Here is a 7,426-nt window from a genome sequence, read left to right on the forward strand (position 1 = left end):
GCATTTTTTTTTTTTTTTGATTATACTGTTATTTTTTTTTTTTTTTTTTATTAATGTTTAAAAATGCTTATTTAAAAAAAAAAAAAATATTTAAATGTTTTTTTCTAGACTTCTTATCAAAGTTATTTCAGCAGCATTTTTTTTTTTTTTTTTATAATATTGTTATGTTTTATTATTATTCAAAACACTTGTATTAAGAAAATTATAATAAATATATATATTTTCTAGATTCTAGTTGTGTTTTTTCAGCAACAATTTGATAGGTTTAAAGATTAAAAATAACCTCTTTTTATCGGCATTCCAATTAAGAAATAAAGGTTTGATTTGAAACTCACAAGTGGGAGATGGAGCAGAGCTGTGTTACCTGCCTGTAATGGGAAATGCCATTTCATGGCAAGATTACCAGAGATTATTTTAAGGAGACCTGCAGATTGAAAAATACTTTTAAAAGAACGTTAACTTTTTAAAGACTATTTAAATATGACTTTCCCCTTTGGTCTAACACTTTGGTCTTGAAGCATAGCAGATCAATAATGAAAGCATTTCCTGTAAAAATATTTATTTCAAGTGACACTGCTTATTGTTTTAAAATTTACTATTTTCATATAATTATTTTTATATTTTTTTTTTATCATAACCCCAAAAAAATATAGTATATGTGTATATATATATATATATATATATATATATATATTGCTCAAAAAAAATAAAAGGCGCACTTTGAAAATGATCAGATCTCAATAGGGAAAAATATCATGTTGTACATCTATACTGGTATGGACTGGGTAATGTGTTAGGATCTATACTGGTATGGACTGGGTAATGTGTTAGGATCTATACTAGTATGGACTGGGCAATGTGTTAGAATCTATACTGGTATAGACTGAGTAATGTGTTAGGATCTACTGTATACTGGTATGGACTGGGTAATGTGTTAGGATCTATACTGGTATGGACTGGGTAATGTGTTAGGATCTATACTGGTATGGACTGGGTAATGTGTTAGGATCTATACTGGTATGGACTGGGTAATGTGTTACGATCCCTACTGGTATGGACTGTGAAGACTGTGAAGAGGGAATAGGGCAGCCAGCGGTTGCCCGGTTGCAAGTGTGACCTTTGCAATCCTGGTGTCAGTAGTTTTTATTTTTTGGTATTTTAATTGTATTATTTTTTATCATTTCACTTTATTTTTTTACAATGTCACTGACTATGACTCTGTCCATTCAGAAAAGGAAGGAGCTGGTAAATTACATATTTACCGAACCCCTTCCTGGTTCTCTATTGTGACACATCCCTTGCAGCAGCCGGCAGGAGAGGGAGCACAGTGGGGGTGGGGGGGCAGCACAGTGAGGGGGGGATCAGGGGCGCACACAGGGGCCCAGAGATATCAGAACACAAGTGAACTGGATAGGAGGGGCAGCATACAGAGGAACCAATCTCCACCATTTTCCTCCTGCAGCTACAGGAGGGAAAAGGAGGACAGTGATTTCTCGACATACTTCCCCCACCGCCCCCCCCCCCCCTATCCAGGTGTACAGGGGAGCCGCACAGGCCCCATGGAGCATGGGGCCCAGTTGCAATTGCAACCCCTTTAGTTACACCCCTGCCAGGACCCACTGCACCAGCGTAGGGTCTGACAATGGGTCCAAAGAATTCATCTCGATACCTAATGGCAGTCAGGGTGCCATTGTCTAGCCTGTAGAGGTCTGTGCGTCCCTCCATGGATATGCCTCCCCAGACCATCCTTGACCCACCACCAAACCGGTCATGCTGAACCATGTTACAGGCAGCATAACGTTCTCCACGTCTTCTTCAGACCCTTTCACATCTGTCACGTGTGCTCAGGGTGAACCTGCTCTCATCTGTGATAAGCACAGGGTGTCAGTGGCAGACCTGCCAATCCTGGTGTTCAATGGCAAATGCCAGTCGAGCTCCACGGTGCCAAGCAGTGAGCACACAAGCCTGGACTGTCTCTGTGATGTCAACCGACAGTGGGCTTCAGCCCGCTGTCTGCTGAAAACAGGTCACAGGAGTTCAGAACGAACTGCACTCCTGTGATCCACAGGAGAAGTACAGTCAAGCGAGGTTTGGCTGTACTTCTCCTTTAAAAAATATTTGAAAATTGGTATAATTTTTTTTAACACTTTGAACTTGAAGCACCTTAGATCAATTATTGCAGAATTTCCTGTGAAAATATTTTTCAAGCATTACTGCTTATTTTATATATATCTATATATATATATCTATATATATATATATATATATACATATATATATATATATATATATATATATATATATATATATATATATATATATATATATGTATATATATATATATATATATATATATATATATGTATATATATATATATATATATATATATATATATATATATGTATATATATATATATATATTTTTTTTTTTTTTTTTGTTATGATTCTTTATTTACAAATTATTCTGTTTATCCTATGTAAGTAAAACATGAGGAATACTTCCAGTGCCCAGGAGGGGGCACCGGCATGGAAGATGTGCAACCTATCTACTTTAATAGACATTAAAATTAAATTTTTACCTTCACCCCTGCTTCCTAGCCTTTCTAGTTATTTTACTTATTATCATTATTATTATTATTATTATTATTATTACTACTATTATTATTATTATTATTATTCACAAATAAAATATGCTTCAATGAGCATATTATATTTGAATATTTATAGCCAGTCTTTTTTGTTGATTTATAATATTAAGGTTTGATTTACATAGAAAAAAAATTGCACAATAAAAAAGTGAATGAATATTTTTATTTTGAATTATTTTGGTTATTGTACAAATTATATAAAACATAATTGAATAATGAATAAAATGTGCATAAATAAAATTGTTAATAAATGCTATATTTCATATACTGTACATATAGCTACTATCAACAGCCTAATGTGAAATGCCGTATAAAGTGAACACAACCACCCAACTAAAAAAAATATATATATTATATATTTTATTATTTTGTAGGAATTATTTTAGTTTAAGTTGTTTCATTTTTTATATTTTAGATAGGACATGGAATGGTTATCAGGGCTTTTTTTTTTTTTTTTTTACGCCTGTGTCCCATTGGGAATATTCTCTTTTTGTGCTGTTTTACAAAGCTGTTAGAAAGTTGCTGCTGGAACAGGTGTCCCCATTGGAAGATTTCCTCTATTCCTGGTGCATATGGTTAGTGTGGGTAATTGATAACTTTTTTTGTTAGCACCACATCCCTATATCAAGCATTTTGGATCACAGAAAAAAAAAGGGTGGCACTTTTCAGGTGTAAATAAACCAACTTACAAATTAGAACATGATTAAAAGAAGTAAAAACTTTATACTCTTACAAAATGTAAAAAAATTATACTAAAAACATTATATTAACATGTTGTTCAGACTTGTATAAAGTACTCAAAATTTCTACTTGAGTAAAAGTACAAGTGCTCGATCAAAAAGTTACTTAAGTAGAAGTGGAAGTGCTCACAGAAAAAGTTACTTAAGTGGAAGTACTAAAGTATTCAACATTTTTTTTACTTAAGTATTGCAAGTAGTTTTTTCAAAAAAATTGCTACTTAAGTACTAAAAGTAAAAAGTACCAGTAGTTTTGAAAAAAAAAATCTACTCAAGTACTGAAAGTAGAAGTAGAAGTACTGTGTTATGTAGTTATTAAAGAAAGAAGTCAAAAGTTTGAACATCATATTGTTTTTTATTATTTCAAATGATTTATTCAAATGATTAACCTAAAGGACAATCACAATTCCTTAGGCTGTAACTTTTTGTAAACAAAAACAGATTAAGTCCCTCCCTTCCCCTTTTAAAGCATCCCTCCTTCTCTTCCCTGCCTGTTTTTTTTTCTCCACAGCTTATTGGTGCGCAAAATCATATATAAACCAATGTGATATACAACAATATATTCCAATAATGAAATAAAGGAAGAGTGTATGAAATCTAAGTCAATAAAAAGTTCAAAATATTGTGAATCTTCAAATATATATATGTGACAAAACAAGATGAATATAATTTCATATCTGCTGTTAATGGAAAAGAACCTCCCAACCAGGGCCGGCCTTAGGTGTTCAAGCGCCCTGTGCGAGCTGATCCTGTGGCGCCCCCACCAGCGCCCTGCACATTTTTTCTTGCACTTTTTTTGCACTTTATTTGACTTTTCTTTTTTATGATCACTACAAACTTAGCCCCCCTTACATTAGAGACCCCCCTTACATCAGAGACCCCCCAACGGAGCCCCCCTTACAACAGAAACCCCCCAATGGAGCCCCCTTACAACAGAAACCCCCCACAGAGGCCCCACTTACATCAGAGACCCCCCACACAGAGCACCCTTACAGCAGAGACCCCCCAGCCCCCACAAAGAGCCCCCTTTACATCAGAGACCCCCCACACAGAGCCCCCCTTACATCAAAGACCCCCCACACAAAGCCCCCTTACATCAGAGCCCCCCCCCACACAGAGCTCCCCTTACATCAGAGACCCCCCCACAGAGCCCCCTTACATCAGAGCCCCCCACACAAAGCCCCCCTTACATCAGAGACCCCAACACAGAGCCCCCTTACATCAGAGACCATCCCCACACAAAGCCCACTTACTTTAGAGACCCCTCACACAAAGCCCCCCTTACATCAGAGACCCTAACACAGAGCCCCCTTACATCAGAGCCCCTCCACACAGAGCTCCCCTTACATCAGAGCCCCCCACATCAGAGCCCTCCCACACAGAGTCCCCCTTACATCGGAGACCCCCCCCCACACAGAGCCCCCTTACATCAGAGACCCCCACACATCAGAGACCCCCCCACACAGAGACCCCTTACATCAGAGACCCCCACACAGAGACCCCCCACACAGAGCCCCTTACACCAGAGACCCCCCACACAGAGCCCCCTTACATCAAAGACCCCCCACACAGCGCCCCCTTACATCAGAGACCCCCACACAGCGCCCCCTTACATCTGAGACCGCCCACACAAAGCCCCCCTTCAGTTACATCAGAGACCCCCCCATGTTTCCCTTAACCAAGATGGCCGCCAGTGCCTCGATCGCACTGCGCATGCGCACGTGCCTCTACTGCGCGGCCGCCGGAATCCCTGCCTCCCAGCGCTGAGACGTCAGCGAATGGAGACAAGGAGGGGAGGAGCGGAGTGGCCGAAGGCCGCCACACATGTCAGAGCGCCGCCGGCCCAGCGGAAGCCTGAAGCGGAACAACGCTACCCAAATGGCCAGAGACCAGGTACCCATGAAAAAGGGGGGTATCTTTACCTTTGCCTTCCTATAGAAAAGGGGAGGGGGGAAGGCAGAATAGGGAGGATAATTGAAAGAGTAGGAGAGAGCAGTAAGGAGGGAAACCAAACAAAAAAGAAAAAGGGAAAGGCAGAGAAAAGTAACGAGTAACGATGCAGCACAAAAAAAAATATCGGAGTAGAAGTATCGAAATCATCGAAAAAATGTAGTGAAGTAAAAGTAGAAGTAGGAGAAAAAAATTCTACTTTAGGAAAGTACAGATACCGCATTTCGGTACTTAAGTACAGTACTTAAGTAGTTCTACTTCGTTACTATACATCTCTGGTTGTCATTATCCTCATCTATTTTAGCGGTACTAAAGTTGATACTCCCAATATGTTTCACATTTTGGGCTTCTTCAGGGAGAACAGCCGCTGATACTTTAGAACCCAGTATTTGCCAATCATCTATTAGGTTGGAAACCTCTCCCAATTCCAACCAGAAAAAAGTTTTGGCTTTATATAGATTTTCATCATTTATTTTTGCAAGTTATGGAGGTCAAGGTTATGGTAACAAAAGAAAATAGGAAAGACCTATAAGTAGTTCAAAAACTGTGAAGAGGGAATAGGGCAGCCTGCGGTTTCTCCATGAAAAAAACGTATTAATCAGCATATAGAAAAAGTGGAAAAATTATAATCAAAGTTGATAGGCAATAGACAATAATTAAAAGTCGACAACGTTGTCATAGATAAAAGACATGCCCGGGCAGGGCTCAACAAACCCCAGGTGCCAGGTCACATTGGCAACTAGAACTAGGGTCCTGGCACACAGCAGGAGGTGTCTTGTCCCCATCCCGCCTTCTGGAGTGAGACGCTTCTATCAGGTAACTGGCACCCACGTGTGGTGGCCGGGGGTGTGACAAGTAGTCACTAAGGGTGTTAAGTGTTTCCCCTGCCTGTTCTCACTGCCCATCCATCTCCTTCCAAGAAGAGACTGAAGTTGTTTCAGGCTTCATCTGGTACCCTTTACTTAATGGTGAGTGGACAGGGAGTGTGGGGTGACTGGTTGGAATGGCCTCAGTTCTATTCACACCCGCACAAAATATGGAAACTGTTTTTTAATTTTTATTTTTTCATTAAAATAAATGTTTTATTATTTTTCATTATTTCCCTGCCATGGCACAGTCACACAGCAGAAATCCCCTTTCACATGGGCTGTCTGATCAGGTCCGCCTGGAAAACTGACAGTTAGTTTTCCAGGCGGACCTGATTGGACCCTTCAGTCTCCTCTATGGAGCAACAACCTGCCGCCATCCGATTCTCTCTGCCAAAAAAAGAAGACGGATGATTGTTCTATTTTCTATCCGTCCGGTGGATCGGATCGAATCACATTGGATGGAAATGGACAGACGGTCTGTTTCCATATGTTTGCTCCATAGAGGAGAGCGGGGTTCTAGTCGTCTTTTGTGTAAATTTAAGATCGGTTATTTTTGTAATTAAAAGCTTTGTTGTTAGTTGCACAAAAAAAACTGGCTCCTAACTTTTTTAGCTGGCTCCTAGATTTCAAGCTAATTTGTCAAGCCGTGTGCCCGGGTGCACAGGTACATCCGAAACCAAGAACACTATAATACCATATAAATCCAGGGTACCGACTATGCTAGCTCAAGAGTAGGGGGCAGAGTGTGTGGGGGTCTAAAGGAGTCCCAGGTAACCACCATAGTGTCAGCCCTTAGACGGCCATACAACTCACAGTGGACATCTGGGCTTCCTAATTCCCCAAATAGACTGGAAGAGCTGGGCAGGGAACTGTATGTCATAGCATACACTGATGTTCCTGCAGCTGTCGGATATGGTGCATGGAAAGCGTGGGCAGCAGCCAAGATGAACCAGATCTAGCGGTTGTGAACCGTTAGATGCAAATCACACGTGTAGATATCGACAATCCTGTGTGGTGTAAGTGAAATTCTTTTTTGGTCTGGCCTATGGCATTCTATGTTTGCATGCAAGACCTGGTGGATTGAGGCTAAACTCCTGCAGTGCCGTTAATAGTGGGGCACAGCCTTTTGGGTGCGGCAGGTGTCCTGACCGGGTTCACACTGGCAGTGTTTGTGACCATCAAATTATATCAGTCTGAAATATGAATACGTGGCACTATTCC

The sequence above is a fragment of the Pelophylax lessonae genome, assembly GCF_965119305.1.
Source record: "Pelophylax lessonae genome assembly, chromosome: 6".
NCBI classification, from domain to species: domain Eukaryota; kingdom Metazoa; phylum Chordata; class Amphibia; order Anura; family Ranidae; genus Pelophylax; species Pelophylax lessonae.